The sequence below is a fragment of the Rhinatrema bivittatum genome, chromosome 7 (genome assembly GCF_901001135.1).
Source record: "Rhinatrema bivittatum chromosome 7, aRhiBiv1.1, whole genome shotgun sequence".
Classification (NCBI taxonomy): Eukaryota; Metazoa; Chordata; class Amphibia; order Gymnophiona; family Rhinatrematidae; genus Rhinatrema; species Rhinatrema bivittatum.
Window position 1 is genome coordinate 276,553,588 of NC_042621.1, and position 17,169 is coordinate 276,570,756.

Below are 17,169 nucleotides of genomic sequence, written 5' to 3' on the forward strand. Positions count from 1 at the left end.
AGCCACAATGTCTCACAGCCACAAAAACAAATTAAGGCACTCCTTCAGGCTGATACGTAAAGAGCGTAAACAACGCTCAGCGATTGGATGTACTTCCATTACCCCGTATACAATAAGAGATTCAGCATGTCCAAAACACGCATTCAAACCCCCCTGAAACTAATAGTGCTCATCATATGTAAATGCATGTTGATTAGCAAACAAAAATGTGTGCCCAATTCATACATTTTATGCAGGAGTTAATTTCTGAGTGGCCCGAAAAATTGTACAGAAAAGCAGAAACAGGTCAGGTTAGGAAAACATGCTCAATTTTATAAGCGTCCGTTTTCCAAACCCGCTAACAGCCATTTCTCCTGGGTTTCCACTGCTAAGGAGGTGCTAGGGGCGCGCTATTGTCCCTAGCACCTCCTTTTTAGCGTGACCCCTCATTTAAATACAGTATCGTGCGCCCAGGAGAGGTGGCTGGGCGCGGGTTAGGAAAGCAGGCGCTTGACACTGAGCACCCGTTTTAATCAGAACAAAAAAAGGCAAGCTTAATTATTTCAATTGTTTTAAGCGTGGGACACCCTGATCCTTCCTGTTATTGTTTGATGTCCTTGGCCTGAGAGTTTGTTGCTGCTTCTCATGTACTGTTATTAATGTTTCATTTTCTATAGGGCGTTCCACTCAGGGTACCTTACAAATGTAAAATTTAATAAAGATTGAGGGGTTTTTTTTGTTTGTTTACCTGCACACATACAGCCACCTCTAAGAAGCAACCATAAGGATAAAAAATTCTCAGTGGAAAAAGGTTTCAAAGATCCTAAATGAAAGCTTTTTAACCCAGTAACAATGTCACAAAAACCTTGCAATCTTTGCAGGCTATGATACCTTTTATTGCAGGGTTTCTCGAGCAGTCTGTTTTCTGACCTGATCAGGTGTGCCTGATACTCAGATCCAGAACAGCACCTGGATCAGAGTCTCTTAGCACCTCACAGCAGCAAGAGGCACCAACGATGGCTTTCAAACACGTAGGATGTGTAGTCACGCATGCCTCTTCCTCCTAAAGACAGGATGAGCCCTGGAGTTTGGTGATCACTGGGTAGCAGGCAGGACGCAGCACACACAGCACCTCCTCATATTTCCCTTCCTGAGTCTTGATGGACCCCCCTAGGTGGCCAAGGGCGTATAACGCAGCTATCGCCCTTGGCCTCCCCTTTCTATTTTTATTTGAAAGAAGGGTCCCAGCTTCTAGCCCTTGGGACCCCTGTGGTGAGGGGCAATGGTAGATGGAACAAGAATCCACAGGGTGGGGGAGGTAGAGCAATTAGCATAGCAAACCTGGTTGGCCACAACAGGTAAGGTACGGGAGAGAGAAAAAGTAATAAAAGGTCCAGTTCATGGGCAGACAAATAGCAGCAGCAGGAAAAAAGAAGGGAGCCAGTAGAGGTTCTACCTTCCCACAACCCCCAGTTAACTAAGCAAGAAACTATTCATTCAGTAGTGCGGGGGCTAGGGGCAGGGTTCTTGTCACAGCTAAAGGGTGGCAGTCAGGGCCGGTGCTAGCATTTTTGCTGCCCTGTGTGAACAATTACTGCGCTGGCCCCTTCCTTGGCTTCTTTTTTTTTTTTTTTTTTTTTTAAACACAGACTACCCCACCTCTATTAAATATGCAGAACACAGACTCACTCTCACCAAATTCAGAATAAAGAGACTATAAACTATAAACAGAAACTGAACCGGAAACCGCAGCAAGCCAGACTCTGTATGCAATGCAGCAATGGAGAAACAGAAACATCACCAGTCCTTATAAATCATTCATCAAACAATAAACTCAAGAAATGTAAATCGATCATACTAGTAAAACCATACTTGGAAATATTCTGTTACGATCCCCCCTGTTGCTGCGCTACAGGTGGTCTCTCACCTTCCTCCGGAGGCCGCTCCGAAGCCAGGGCCTCGCCTGTGTTCCATCCGGCACTTGCTCCAGGGCCTGAGAGGCCTAGCTGTTCCTGTGGCTTGCTTGGCTGTTTGGACTTCCTGGTTTCCAGCCACGCCCGTTTCCCTAGGGGCTGGCCCACAGCTCTCCACCTTACTTATAGGACCAGTGAGGGGCGGTCCAGATAAACTCCTCCCAGGGAGTTGCCTTCAACCTCCAGTATATAAGGACTTTCTTGTCACTTGTAAGGGGCCTCCGGATCGGGCTGTACAGTCGTCTGTAACCTTGCCGATCCAGGTCCTCCGTGATCGCCTATGCCTTGATGGGTCCCTGTCCAGTGTCTCTGCCTTGATGTCTGTTCCTGACTTTGCTTTGATGTCTGTTCCTGAAGCTGCCTGATTCCGTTCCAGTTCCGGTTGTTCTGCCCTATGTCTTCGTCTGGTTCCTGAGCCTTCTGTCCTGTTGGGCCCTGGAGTGGCCAACAGGAGGGATTCATCCCCCGGGCTCTTGAGCTTCCCTGCCTGCCAGCCGAAGGGGCTTCGGATGTCAGTATCCCAGCATCGGAGTTCCTGCTTGCCTGGATCTTCCCTGCGCTCTCCTGTTCCCAACGTGGTCCGTGACCAGCCTTCCTGGGCTGAGTAGGGCGCGTATGGGATGGGGTGGTCTGCGACTCAGTCCCGTGGGTGGGCTGAGTAGGGCGCCCTCAGGGACAGTGCCCATGTCTCCTTCCTGCCCTCTTCTACAATGTCTCGCTTCAGCCTTGCCCTGATGTCTCCAACGTCTTGCTTCAGCCTGTCTTGGATGTCTGCTTCAGCCCCCGTCTGATGTCTTCAGTGTAAAGGACTCTGTCTGCCCTCGCCTCTGTCCGGCCTGCTGCCCATTGCCGTTCCCAGCGACAGGTCCGAAAGGGCCGGGAACAGTCGGAGGACCGTTCATCAGTCAACTTCCCAGTGTTGGCTACCATGGGCGTGCAGGTCCGGCTGAGGGTCAGACTCCGTGCCTGCTCCCCTGCTTTTGTACCCGCCTGGCTCACCATGCCTGCCCAGCTCACCTACCACGGTGTGGCTTGGGGCTCCTCCTTGAGTCCTGCCGTGGCCCAAGGGCTCACCACCAGCTCGAGACGACCACGCCCGCGCGTGCTCGTAACATATTCATTTTTATAATGATCTAAGGAATAGAATAACATCCAATAATTAAGAGCTCATACAAAATTTTAAACATTTCCCAAACCACAATAAATTATTTCAAAATGGCAGACACAAACATTCAATAAGTAAAACTAATAAGGATGGAAAATTCACTGCTCTCCATACCTGAAAACATTTTATTTCCAGTCAACCTGAGTAAGGCATGGATTAGTAAGGCAGCACAAATTTATTTTCTCTCTCTCTCACACACACACACACACACACACACACACATATATACATATGCAGGCTCCCATTCACACACAAACAATTCCAGACATGTTCACATACATACATCCCAGACAGGTTCCCATACACATACACTCCCCCCGCCCCCCAGACAGGTTCCCATACACACACACACACACACACCAGACAAATTCCCATAAACACACACACACACGTCAGATTCCTACCCCGCTTCCCCAACACACACACACATCCCAGTCAGGTTCCTATTCACATACACACAACCCTCCAGTCAGGCTCTCATTCACATAACTCCCCCCCCAAATCAGGATCCCATTCACACACACACACACTATACCCCCAGGTCAGGCATTTATTCACACACACCACATCCCCACACCCTAATAAGACTCTCATTCATACACACCACACCCCAGTAAGGCTCTCATTCATTCATTTATTCACACACACCACCGGGAGCCATTCTGCTGCTCCTCCTCGTGTGCTGGCCCATGCGCTAATGAAACCATGCGAGCCTAGCACATTTTCTATGCTGATCTTGTGCATCACAAGATCAGCATAGAAAATGTGCTAGCTGCATGTGTTTTGGACAGTGAACGCCGGCACCGAGAAGGAGTAGGAGAATGGGCACCTTCATCTTCTGTGGCCGCTGGTGGGATTGTAGGGAGATATCCCATGTTTTACCACTGAAAGCACCAAACATGAATCATAATAGCCAAGAAATGTGCAGACCAAAGTACTGACAAGCCAAGACTCTGTCTCAGTGGAAAAAGAAGAGACCTTGCCCAGATGAGAACTTTACACTGAAGGATACTTTATCAAGGTCTGTCTCTATGCTCCTGTGTAAATAATCAAGGCAGAGGAACAATGCAACAGCTAAGCTCATAAGCAGGAATCATAGTCCAGCCAAGGGAGTCCAGAGGTCAGAAGGACTCCCATCCTTGGAAGAAGGAGGGGCAGCCTGAGATGGAGAACATCACTGACTCTGGTACACAGCTTGACATACAGACAAGGCAGAAACCCCCCCCCCCCCAAAGAAATGGGAAGGGGGAAGACCTGCAATGTGGCAAAGACCCTTCACCCACCAAGTGATTATGCATGAGAATATGCATATTATTATAATCCATGTGATTATGCGTGATGCATATTTATCAGCTGGAAAGTATAAGACAAGGTGGCAAATAAGGAGAAGGGAGCAACCCTGGGGTTGAAACCAGAAAAGCGAACCTGAAACCAGAGGAGGGACCCCTGAAAGAAAAGGAACCAGAAAAGCGAAAGGGGAATCTGAAGCAGACCAGCTCCCCCTGCTATCGAGGAAGGAGAAAACTAGGTTTGGCCAGCAGACCGGGAGAGGAGACCAGAGAGAGGAGATGTCTTGCTCAGGTTTGGAGAGTGACACAGATTTTGAGATGGTGAGAACATCCTGGCCACTGTGCACCAGTCTTTAGGATAAACTGGTGCTTAGTGGCCAGGATGTTAGAGACAGGAACTGTTGTTATCTTCTAAATGCTAAGTCCTGCCAAATCTGATAGATAAAAGTCTATTTCTAAGGAGAACATGTTGTCTTTTTCCTGACTTAGGATCATGAAGTAAGGTGAGAAGGCACCTGGAAGTGTCCTGTAGCAGACAGGTCCCTGCACCCCAAAACCTGTTTACAGGATGGGGGTCCACCAGCAGCCTCATGGGCCTCTTCCTCTTCCAGGCTGCCGGTGAGATAGAATTCACCGGTGGCCTCTCAGGCCTCTCCCTGCTCCCGATGCTGCCCCACTGAGTATGCTGCTCTGTGCAATTGCACAGTTTGCACACCCAGTGGTTCCGAGCCTGGTAGCAGCTCACCAGCCAAAAAGGAAGATGAAAATTAAGATGCTCAGGTGCCATTAGAGAGGGGGCACCTGGGCTGGTGGTGGGTATTAGCATCTAGTACATTGCGAACAGCCCCCAAGTATGGAAACCATAATATAAGGCAAGATCCAGTGCCTTATATTATGGGCTGGGAGCCAGTGCAGGCCGAGATCTGGCTGGCCTAGGGAGTTGGTGGAATAATAAATAATAAATGGTAGGGGCAGCACGGTATAGCTGTCCCATCCCCCAACATCGTGCACAGTATGGATCGATGAGTGGATAAGAAATGGATATAAATAATAAAATAATGAGGGGAAAAGGTGATATAACAAAAGATAAGACTCCTCTGCCGTGAGTGCTGCATTAGCACAGGTTCGGGGGTTTTGGTTAGATAATACTTTGTTGAAAGCTGTGGTCTATATCTTCCACTGTTTTTGGTTCTGTTGCAAGATCAGACTTAGTGTGTTTGGCTATGTTGAAGGAATAAACTTGCGGTTTTGAACAGATATCCCAATGCTTATTGGAGAGGGGAAAGGGGTTGGGGGGGGGGGGGGGGGGAGGTAGTTAGAGTGGGAAGGATGAGTGGTGAAGTGTGCCGGCGTTATGCTTTCCGGTCCCTCCAGCTTCAGTCTTATCCCCGGGCTGAGTGAGACAGGGAGAGCATGCACTGAGCACTGGATGTGATTCATTCTGAGTGCTGGGAGCTCTGGCCACCTACATGAGGCAGCCAAGGTGATCGGCTGCCCACACCATACTCGCTTTTTCTTTCTGTACGTGCATATGGAGGGAAATGGCCTATTGTGAGGAGTTCAGGTGCGTCTCTGCCCTCTCCTCCCCTTTGTTTAAAACATTTGGCAAGGAGTCTGGTGGAGTTCTTTTTGTGACCCATACGAGTCTTCTCCATGTCCACATTGCCTGTTCCATGGAGGCTGGGGTGCCACGTGACATTTTTGTTAATGTAGGTGTGCCTTGGACTGGAAAAGGTTGGGTAACAGTTTTATTGGACCAAGATAAACTTTCCAGAACACATAGGGGTGCATAATCTTGTAAAAAACAAAAAAAAAGATGCCTTTCTGTCCTTGCAGTATATATGGGAGGGGAGAAGTCTTGCATTTCTTCACATTAATATTAATGTCATAATTTTCTTGCACCGCTATGAGGTTTTTCTGTACAAGGATTACATTTCCCACAACTGCTTAAAAAAATGTTTTTGCAACTATTAACAATTTTGCATACTTGCTTTTTTCAGTTCTTAGGACATAAAGGCTTAAAAAGCTGTTTAGAATATAATAGAAAAACTACAAGAAAAGAACTCAATAAATCCAGCACAAACCTCAAATCAAATCATACCAGGGATCAATCAAACACACATAAGTGACAAAAGAAAGTTTTTCATGTTTATGTGCTCAATTGGATTGGATTGTTTTTTTGTGTACCCTGCTTAGGGGGTTATTTACTAAAGCTAGCGCACACGAAAAGTCCCTTTTCATGTGCGATAGCTAAAAAGGGGCGGAGTTAGGGCGGCGTCTGCCCTGGAAGAGGAGGAGTCGGGGCAGACGCCGTGAAGACAGCGTGGACGGTGAAAAGGTAAGGAGCCTTTTTGCTGTCCATTTTGCACCCAATAGCACCACTTTTTATGATGGCGCTATTGGGAGCGAAAGCCCACCCCCTGCTTCGCCCCCCTGCCCCACACGATTCACGCCGCTGCGGTGTTTTAGAAAATATTGGCCTTAGTTCGGTCGTTCTGCTATAATTCTTATAAATAAATTAATTAGACCAATTAGAGAAATCCACAAAGGAGCGCTACAATCCCCTCCAACCAAAGCTATTCGCCTCGTCTCGACCAGGGTCCGAGCTTTTTCTTTAGCAGGTCCAAACATCTGGAATAGCCTCCCCGCAGACCTTAGGCTGGAACCATGCCTACTAACATTCAAGAAAAAACTTAAGACTTGGCTGTTCCAACAAGCCTTCTCGGATCCTTCAGACTCACAATAGACAAACAACCTATTCACGAGCTACGGAACCATGCTACTATTTAAGTTGCCTATTATCCTAATACCTCAGATAATAATCTTTCCTGTTTAATCTGAATTCATTACAACTTTTGTGTTTAAGTTATTGCCCTTCTCGGGCCTTTTATTCTACTTACTTCCAAGCTGTAAAGCCTCCAAGTTTATAGTCCTTGTTTAATGTAACTTTACTGCTCTCCTTCTGATTATAATGTACTGTTCCATTTTTGTTACAATTTCTCTATCCCCCGTTCGATGTAAACCGATCTGATATGGTATTTAACCATGAAGTTCGGTATAGAAAAATGCTAAATAAATAAATAAATAAATAAATAGTAATGCATTAAACAGTAAGCGCTCCTTGCGGCCAATTTATAATCTCTAACCCCCCTTCCCCCGACTCACACACCTCTTCTCATTGTTCTACAGTTCACTTGTAACCAAAGATGTCCCTTTGCCTTCTGCCAACGCCAAATAGGACTATGCAGCACCTGCGTTTAAAGTGGGTCAGGGGAGGTGAGCTTTGGTTAAAACTGAGCCCGAGTTCTGTGAGAAGGGATCCTTACTGTTTAAAGCATTGCAATGGATGTAATGTAATGCATGAAAAACTCTGAAAAAATGTTTCTTTTTTCAATGATATACAGGCCGATTCAGTAAAAGTCGCAGGAGAGCCGGCAAGCGCCTGCTCTCCCGACCCATCACAGGTCACTCTCCTGTGCGCGCGATTCAGGAGGGAACAACATGCAAATGAGGGCCCACAGTAAAAGGAGGTACTAGGGACACTAGCGCGTCCCTAGCGCCTCCTTTATGACAGAAGCAGCAGCTGTCAGCGGGTTTGACAGCCGACGCTCAATTTTACCAGAGTCGGTTCTCGAACCCGCTGACAACTTCGGGTTCAGAAAATGGAAGCAGGCAAAATTGAGCATCCGTCTTCCGACCCGCGGGAAGATTTTTAATTTTTGTTTTAAATTTTTACTTTTTTTTTTTCTTTTGGGGCCTCCGACTTAATATCGCTATGATATTAAGTCGAAGGGTGTACAGAAAAGCAGTTTTTACTGCTTTTCTGTACACTTTCCTGGTGCTGGCCGAAATTAATGCCAACCTTTGCTGTTGGCAAAGGTTGACTCTGCTGTTTGGCCAAGCTTTCCCATAACCACTCTTTTCCTCCTCAGCCACACCTGTCTGTCCTGACCTAAGCGTTCCCTCAAGTATCCTAAGTATTTGTAAGAAAGCCGCTATTTTCATCCCCTTCTCCTCCCCTTCAACCAACCCCGCCATACCGTTTTTTTCACTTTTCTAGTACATCTCACCACGCTTTCACTTCGCTTTCTCCCAAGTTATGTTTATCCAGGTTTTTCCACCTTGTTTCATTGTAAGACAAGACTATGTCATTGTTGTCGTTTGCTGGTTGTAATGTGAACCGAAGTGATAATTAATTCTGTTAATTGAACCTCGGTATATAAAAGTTATAAATAAATAAATAAACCTTTGGCAGGCGTTACTTTCTGTATCGCGTGGGAATAACTAATAGGGCCATCAACATGCATTTGCAAGTTTATTTATTTATTTATTTATTTCGGATTTTTATATACCGGCATTCGAGATAGCAATCACATCATGCTGGTTCACATAGAACAGGGGTGCAAAGTAAAACATTAACTAGAACAATGGTGCGGAAAAAGGCAGTTACATTTAACAGGCGGGCGCTATTAGTTTTGGGGGGTTTGGCCGCGCGTTTTCCACGCGCTATTACCCCTTACTGTATAAGGGGTAAAAATAGCGCGTCGAAAACGCTCGGCCAAACACGGGCTAACAGTGCGCTCCGCCGGAGCGCACTATACTGTAGCGGGTTATAGACAAGAGAGAATTTTATCCTGAAAGATAGTTTTACCGCAATGAATGAATGCCCATTCCCACGTAATGGTATATTTCACAAGAAGAATTTGATTTATTTTTTTCTTTTGCCACTTTTTGATTGATCCACGCGTGATTAGAATAAAGTAGAACCACTATCCCACATGCTCTGGAAAAATAAGCACGCAGAAAAAAATATACTTGACTCCTTCACTTAAAGGTTTTCTCCTTATATATATATCTATGGGGGGGGAAAGACGTAGTGAATACAGCCCTGAATGCAGTTGATCAGACAACCTTCGCTAAAAATATAAAAGATTTAAAAAAAAAAAAAAAAAAAAAAAAGCGACTGAGTAGCGCAGCAAACTGCAAGGGAACAGCTCACGCCCAGGTAAAGCGCTAAACGTCCACTGCACGTGCGCAGTAGGAGCTTCTGCTCATTAAAAGGACCCAACGCGGGCCTTCTGGCGCGCGCACAGAGCTCTTTCCCTTGCGTTTCTCCTCTTAGCGACATGGTTTGGTTTTTTTTGTCCCTTTGGTCCCTGCTCTTGTTCGCCGTGTCATGTCCCCTTTCCAGCTTCTGCACCCCTTGTGACTCCCGGTCCCTAGATCCCTGCTTCGGCTAATGGAGCTGTAGGGAATCAGCATGTGGGGTGTCAGCAGTACCGAGCTGCTGTCCTCACACCTTGTTTTACGGTTTCTCCAGTTTGCCCTGCCCAGATCTGAGTGGCAGGCCGTGTCAAACGTAAGATTATCAAAGCAATCCCCTCCATTGTTTTAGTCTTAACTAAGCTAAACCGCTTTTTAGGTGAACTAAGAATTTAGAAGGCATCTTAGTATCATCACTAGATGGTCTTTTTTCTTTTTACTTTTCTTTTTTATTAACAAATTTATGCTTTTTATTAATTGTTGACCAGGAAAGTCAGATTAGGACAAATGCTCTTTTTCTAAATTGAGTCCCAAAGGCAGAAAAAGTGACCGCTTGAGGTGACACAGAGATGAATGGGGGTCATGAACTCAGGGTCCAAAGCTTCTGCTGAATCAGAGATCAGGGCTGCTCCCCTCTGTGTATGCAGATGGAAGGCTCTGGCATTCGTGCTTCTCTTAGGGAGCTTTCCCTTTAACCCGAAAGAATGCAGGTACACTGTTCCCTCATCACAGCTCTGCATAGGCTGACTTTCTGGTGGAGATCAGCTAACTGGCAGGTCAGCTCTTAAGTCTTCTGACCAGGGATTAGAGGGACTGGGAATGACTTCTCAGCTTGAGCGAGAGATCCAGAAACAGAGGGATATATGATTGGGGAACATATTTGGCTTAAGGCATGAAACATGGGACCAAGACAAGACAAGACTTGGCTTCAAAGTGAAGATGACCCTCCGGAGACTAGTGCTGCGAGATGAGAAGGCTGGCCCATGCCACGAGGTGACAAGACATGACATGACACGCCAGAGAAGGTAACCATGAGGAACCAAGGGTCCAGGAAGCAGAAGCAGAGACCGAGGCTCCAATGTCCGAGAACAGGAACCGGACGAAACGGATTTACCCTTGGGATGGACATCTGGAGGACTCGAGGAGATGGAACATCACAGGAAGACCACGAGACATCAGGAAAACCGCAAAACATCAGGAAGAGACCAGGAACATGAAGAACGATGAGGGGTCCCACGAAGAACAGGAAATACCAGCAGGAGTGAAGAAGAGAAGTCCTTGAGACAAACTAACTCCTTGCAAAGGCAACTAAGGACTGGAAGCTGGGCCCTTATATAGGGCTGAAGATCAGGAAATGCCCTGGGAGGAGTCCAGGTGGGGTCAGGAGGCTGGCCCTTTAAATCAGTGAAAGAGGCGCGGCCCGTGCCCTGGGAGACAGGAAGCAGGAAGAATGCAGAACCATGGCCAGTAGCCATGCTGCAGGAGCAGTGCAGGGAGAAGCCGGGCCTCTACACAGGCCCCGATGTCAGCAGTGGCTCCTGCCGCTGCTGGGAACACCGAGGGTAGCTCCAGCCACCAGGAAAGCCTGGGGACTACGGCCTCCAGGCCGTGAAGCTGAAGAGAGCGTTGGCGGCACTCCCTGCCGCAAGAGGGTCCCGATAGCCGTGGCTCCAAGCTGCGCTGAAGATTAAAGTCCACGGCTCCTGCGCTGTGGAGGTAAGTGCAGAATCATAACACCCTGGGGTTAGTTCACATACACACACACACAGACAGCAGGCCAATCAGTTACCTTTGTCACAAACAGAGCACAGTGAATGAACTGATGCTTGCTGCGTGACTACACTAAGAAAATAAGTCAAACGAGGAGCATGCTGTCACACTGACTCTCTTACGCAGAGAAAGCAGGAGGCTAATCTGAGTCACTGCAGGGCAAAAGCACTGCACGTGCTGCAAGAGACAATCTCTCCATATATTTCCTGTAGCCACTTACAGAGAGTCATTCGCAGTGGAGTCATTCGCAGTGGTGGTCTTTCTCTGAGGATACACACTGTAACTCTCACAGAGATTACTGACTTTCTCCCGCTATTAGGTAGCACCACAAACCTCAACTAGGCAAGGTGTCACTGAGTGACTAACAGCTCACTGCTTTCTCCTGTAAATTAAATCTTTTTTCCCTAATCTTTTCTTTCACTCTATGCTGTGAAGCAAGGAGATTCAGAATCTCTGTCTTCCCTTTCTGAGATCCAACAAAGGAATGACTGAAAACAAAATACTCACTGCTCAAAGTGCTCTTAATTTACTTTCACCCTAAAAAAAAAAATGATGAAGTCCCAAGTTGGGATAGGGCTGGTTGAAAAACTGCTGAAACATGATTGATCCTGCTCCTCCCTTGTCCCATCCTCAATGGACTCTGCTCTGTCTGGCTTGGAGTACAAAAAAACGCATGATTTGCTCCCCCCATAGATCTGAATGGAACCAAATTGAATGAGACAATAAGGATTTGGACCTTTTTGGGGGGGACCGCAGCCATTTGGTTCGGTTGACCCAAACTGTTCCAAAGGTAGGCTTGTCACTTTTTTTTTAATTTAGATCAAAATGAATGCACATCCTTAATCAGTATGGCAGGTTTCTAAGTGCAATAGTTCACCTGCAACTTATGAAAGACATCTCAAAAGCTGCAAATCTGTATGAACCTGAAGCCTTACAGGTGCTGGTATCGCCTTGCGTTCATGCGCCATTATTTTCCAGCCAGGTGGGAACAACTTCAGATTTAATGGTGAAATGGAGCTCTGCAGCTGCTGCCCTGAGCTCTGGGGATGGAAACCTGATTTATAACTCTGCTGAGCTGAGCCTGCAGGAGGATAAGAGGCACATGTGCACTTGCAATTTGACAACTACAACCAGGCAGCCTGCTCAGCTAAACAAATCTCCTCTTCTGATTTCAGATCTTGCTCTAACAAGGACGATGCTGTTTCAGGAACTGACAGAATCACACATCTGCCATGCATGAACTTAAACACAGCGAAGAAATAATGTTATAAAGGGGAAGAATGAGACTTGCCTTAGCCTAACGTCTGGAGTGTGACGGGGCCAAAAGAATAAACACCCCGGGGTGGGGGGAGGTAGCTAAAGGGCTTCCCCCATTCTTTGCCATAGAGAACAGAGAATGTGAAAGCCCAAAGCAACCGGAAACCCATTTTCTCTGCCCACTTTTCCCCTTCCTTCTTCACACTGTTGTCCATGGGGAGCATCTTTTAAATACTAGACCCATGCAATCAATTTATTTCAAGGGGAACCCTACGACGTTTTAAAATGCCAGCCCAGGTGCTTAACAAGGAGAGATTAACTTTCAAGCCGAATGCTGGTTGGGAAAAATGAAAAGTTTGTTGACATGCAAAGCACTGAACCAATTCCGGCCTTTAGAGTGGTGTGCGAAGTGCATCCATTATGAGCCTTGGTGTCGGTAATTCTGTCATCGATAATCCACAAAACAAATGCGCCCAGCAGCTCCGGCGCATCGCGGTTAAAGCTGGTTGACTTGCAGGTTTCATAATTTTGTAATTAATATTCAGTCAGGAAGCTGACTCTGCAGGATGAATGCTAGGGGTGCCATAAGTCCCATATCTAGGACATTAAATAGCAGTTCACAGAATCGACGAGACTTAACTTGTAGGCACTAAGGGGGGAAAGGCTGTAACTGCTCGTATTGGTATAAAGTCTGCAAGTACATTTTAACCCCCAAACTTTCCACTCATCTTCAAAGGGAAAGTATGCAAACAAACTACCTGCACATATTTTACACGTGCCAGTATGTGAGGGGAGGGGGGAATACACGTGTGTGAGTACAAGCCCTGCCCCAGCTCGGCCCCCAGGAACGCTTCTGCTCACCGCAGGTAAACTTACGCACCTAACAGGTCCCACACATGTAATTTTAGGAAATAATCTGTTGATTTGAGAGAAGGGAACAAAATTTAGCCCAACAATTCTTCTCAAATCACAGTTCTCAAACACCAATCATAAACAGCATTTTTTCACAAAGAGAGCAACATACAGTCAGTCTAAAATTCACAACTCCCCTTCAACCCTTTATTTTCTCAGCCCCCCACCCCCTCAACAGTAGCCGTTATATCATTAATGAGTTTACAACCAAACTGCAGAGTCTGGTAGACAGTGATTTACAAAATGGGTCACATATCTTAAGCAACCTCTGTCGCTGTTTGTTACTACTAACCCTTGGCTGCAACGCCGAAGGAGCCTGCACGAAGGAGCGCGACAAAGGAGCTTTTCAAAAAAGCATTTCCATCACCTGAATCCGTAATAATTGCAGGGGACTTCAACCTACATGTGAGCAGCATACCAAAAACAAGAGCATGTGAAATCTTCCTAGATATAATGGAATCAATAGGCTGGTCACAATTTATAACCATGTCAACTCATAAAGCAACAATCTTAAATCCTAATGAAATCTCACCCTGTGATGTATTTATCAACTTTAACTTTTTTTGAAAAAAAATTTTAAGAGATTTTTTTGAAAAAATGATTTTGAAAAAAACAATTTTGGAAAAATTTTTTTGCAGGATGGGGTAAGTTTCATAAATTTTGATGCATGCCTCCACGGCCTTGCTTCAATTTTCTTATGTTATAATCATCAACTTACCACCCTCCCACTCTCTATTTTATTCAACAATTTTTAGTAAACTTTTTTGTTTTTTTATTATTTAAATAAAAAGATGTTTGTATATCATTCAATAAACCCTCTTAACCATGTCACAATGTCCACTTATTAAATGTCTCCGTCAAAATTCATGTTTTTTACAATTTCCATTGTTATTCCTTACTTCTTTTTTTTATAAAGTTCAAACTGTGATGTCTCACGATCTTCCTCCAACTCTGTTTAATGTTCTTTCTCCAACGGGATAACATTTTTTTCTTTATCCGTTATTGAATTATTCAAACTGAGTGAGTCATTATTCCAAAGGCTTTGTATCTACATCAATTTGTTTAAACTAGATGAATGTTCGTTTATTCTGAAGACATTATTTGTGAATCATTCTCAAATGAACTTTTACTGCCGCCTAAAGCTATTTGAAATTTATGAGGTTTTTATATCCCGTAAATGACATGGTGGGGTTATAACTCTCCCACTCCCCAGCCCCTCCCCTGCCCCCTGAAAATGAAATTCAGTAGGAAAATGGGCCGAAAACAAATGATATGAACCAAACAAAAAAGGCTACACATTCCTACAAAAAAAACATCCTGCCCATCCAGTCTGTCCATTTATTCCATCCACACTGCAAAGGTTACATCCCAGCTGCCAGCAACAAAATGCAACCAACTACAAGATTTTCTCCTTATTCAGGACAGCTTTTTTAAAATCTTATTCCTTTGTACTCTACCGTATGAAAGGTAGGCTTAAGCTCTTACAATAAGATGAACAAAAGGACAGCAGCATGGGTAATAAGCATGGCTAACAAATCCCATAAAAATCTTTAACTTGATTATATTTCAAGAAGCCTTGATTTTATTTATTGAGTAAAACCTAAAGAGTAATGAAATTTTTGTTGTAGAGGAGGGGAAAGCCAGAAATCAATTGGAGTTTATGGCACTATAACAAGAAGCAAACTGGGCTGACGAAAACAGGCCTTACTGTACTTATCTGCTGTGATGCTCTATGAAGCAGGGAATGTCTTTGAACAGCGCTGTGTATGTTGTGTGGTGCTATAGAAATGTTAAGTAGTAGTAGTAATGAAGAGATGTTGGCATTGTTGATAGCTGTTTCTTTAGAACCCGATTCACCCACATTTTGTATGGTCTCTGTAAGGACAAATATATGAAAAACCCAAACAGCAACTGTTGGAAGGCAGATATTTTAGGGGAAGAAACAAGGAAGAAAATATTTGTCATGACCCAAAAAAAGCTATTCAGAGTGAAGAGAAGGAGCCACCACAGATGTTCTATTAATGCCCTCTACTCCAACCGAAGAAATGACCACAAACGTCCATTCACTGAAATAACCAAGTGCCTTTTATTTGCCTCTGGCATCCCTAAGACTCATATATACTTGCTCTTTCTGAAGGCTGGAGTAGATACAGCCAGAGAGCTGCCTCTGCCTTGCAGCTCCTGTATACTTCCTATGGGAGTAAGTCTGAGATTATTAAACTTTTTCTTATGGCTGCAGAAAAATATAAAAGCCAGAGGTAAGAAACCCCCCCCCCCCCCTTTTTTTTTTTAAATTCTATCCTATTACACCTCAAAAATTAAAGCCTTCTCCTATTTCTATTTCCTGGCTAAATATTTCCATGCAAAAGCCACTGTTAAAGGGCCAATGCAACTTGTGCTACTGGTTACTTTGGCCCTAGTCTTTTAAAAGATTTTTTTTTGACCAGCCTTAAAATGGCTACATGAACCACAGCGACATTCAAAGTACCTTCCCTTATCCTATTCTAAGCCTCTCTTTCCTTTCTGCCACACCTTTATATCGTTTTCTTTGCCCAGGGTGCAATGCTCCTGGGAAAAGTAAACCTAAATAATAATTCACAGCTTTTGAAACAGATAACCTTTTTTGAAGCCTGCCACATTTGGACCCAATCGCTGGAATCTAGGTTATCCTATATATATTTATATTCCACTTCAGAATCAAAGCTAATGATTCATTCTCCTCACCATTAGCTTCTTTTGAACTTGAGTATAACCAAGAAACAATTTTATGGCAGCACTTAGACTGGGTTAATAGCACTTCAGAGTTATCCCACTCCCTTATCATCACCCCAACTCCAACAACCTTGAGATATATCTGTGTAGCTGTAAGTAGATATAAAGTAGGTTTAGGAATCTGAAACTCCTATCGCATAACCAACTCCTGAAAAGTGTTAATATACTTCCCTCTGTGTAGATGACTCAAAACCCCTAAGCTCCTTTTCTGCATGTAGCAGCATCAGTAGAAAAGATGAAAGGTGATAATTGTGGATTTTATACACTGATGAAATGAATGCCTGCGAATCTAATGTTTTCCCCTAATTTCTTAATTAGGGTAGATTGTATCATAAGAACATAAGAAAATGCCATACTGGGTCAGACCAAGGGTCCATCAAGCCCAGCATCCTGTTTCCAACAGTGGCCAATCCAGGCCATATGAACCTGGCAAGTACCCAAAAACTAAGTCTATTCCATGTTACCATTGCTAATGTCAGTGGCTATTCTCTAAGTGAACTTAATAGCAGGTAATGGACTTCTCCTCCAAGAACTTATCCAATCCTTTTTTAAACGCAGCTATACTAACTGCACTGACCACATCATCTGGTAACAAATTCCAGAGTTTAATTGTGCATTGAGTAAAAAAGAATTTTCTCCGATTAGTTTTAAATGTGCCCCATGCTAACTTCATGGAGTGCCCCCTAGTCTTTCTACTATCCGAAAGAGTAAATAACCGATTCACATCTACCCGTTCTAGACCTCTCATGATTTTAAACACCTCTATCATATCCCCCCTCAGTCGTCTCTTCTCCAAGCTGAAAAGTCCTAACCTCTTTAGTCTTTCCTCATAGGGGAGTTGTTCCATTCCCCTTATCATTTTAGTAGCCCTTCTCTGTACCTTCTCCATCGCAATTATATCTTTTTTGAGATGCGGCGACCAGAATGTACACAGTATTCAAGGTGCGGTCTTACCATGGAGCGATACAGAGGCATTATGACATTTTCCGTTTTATTCATCATTCCCTTT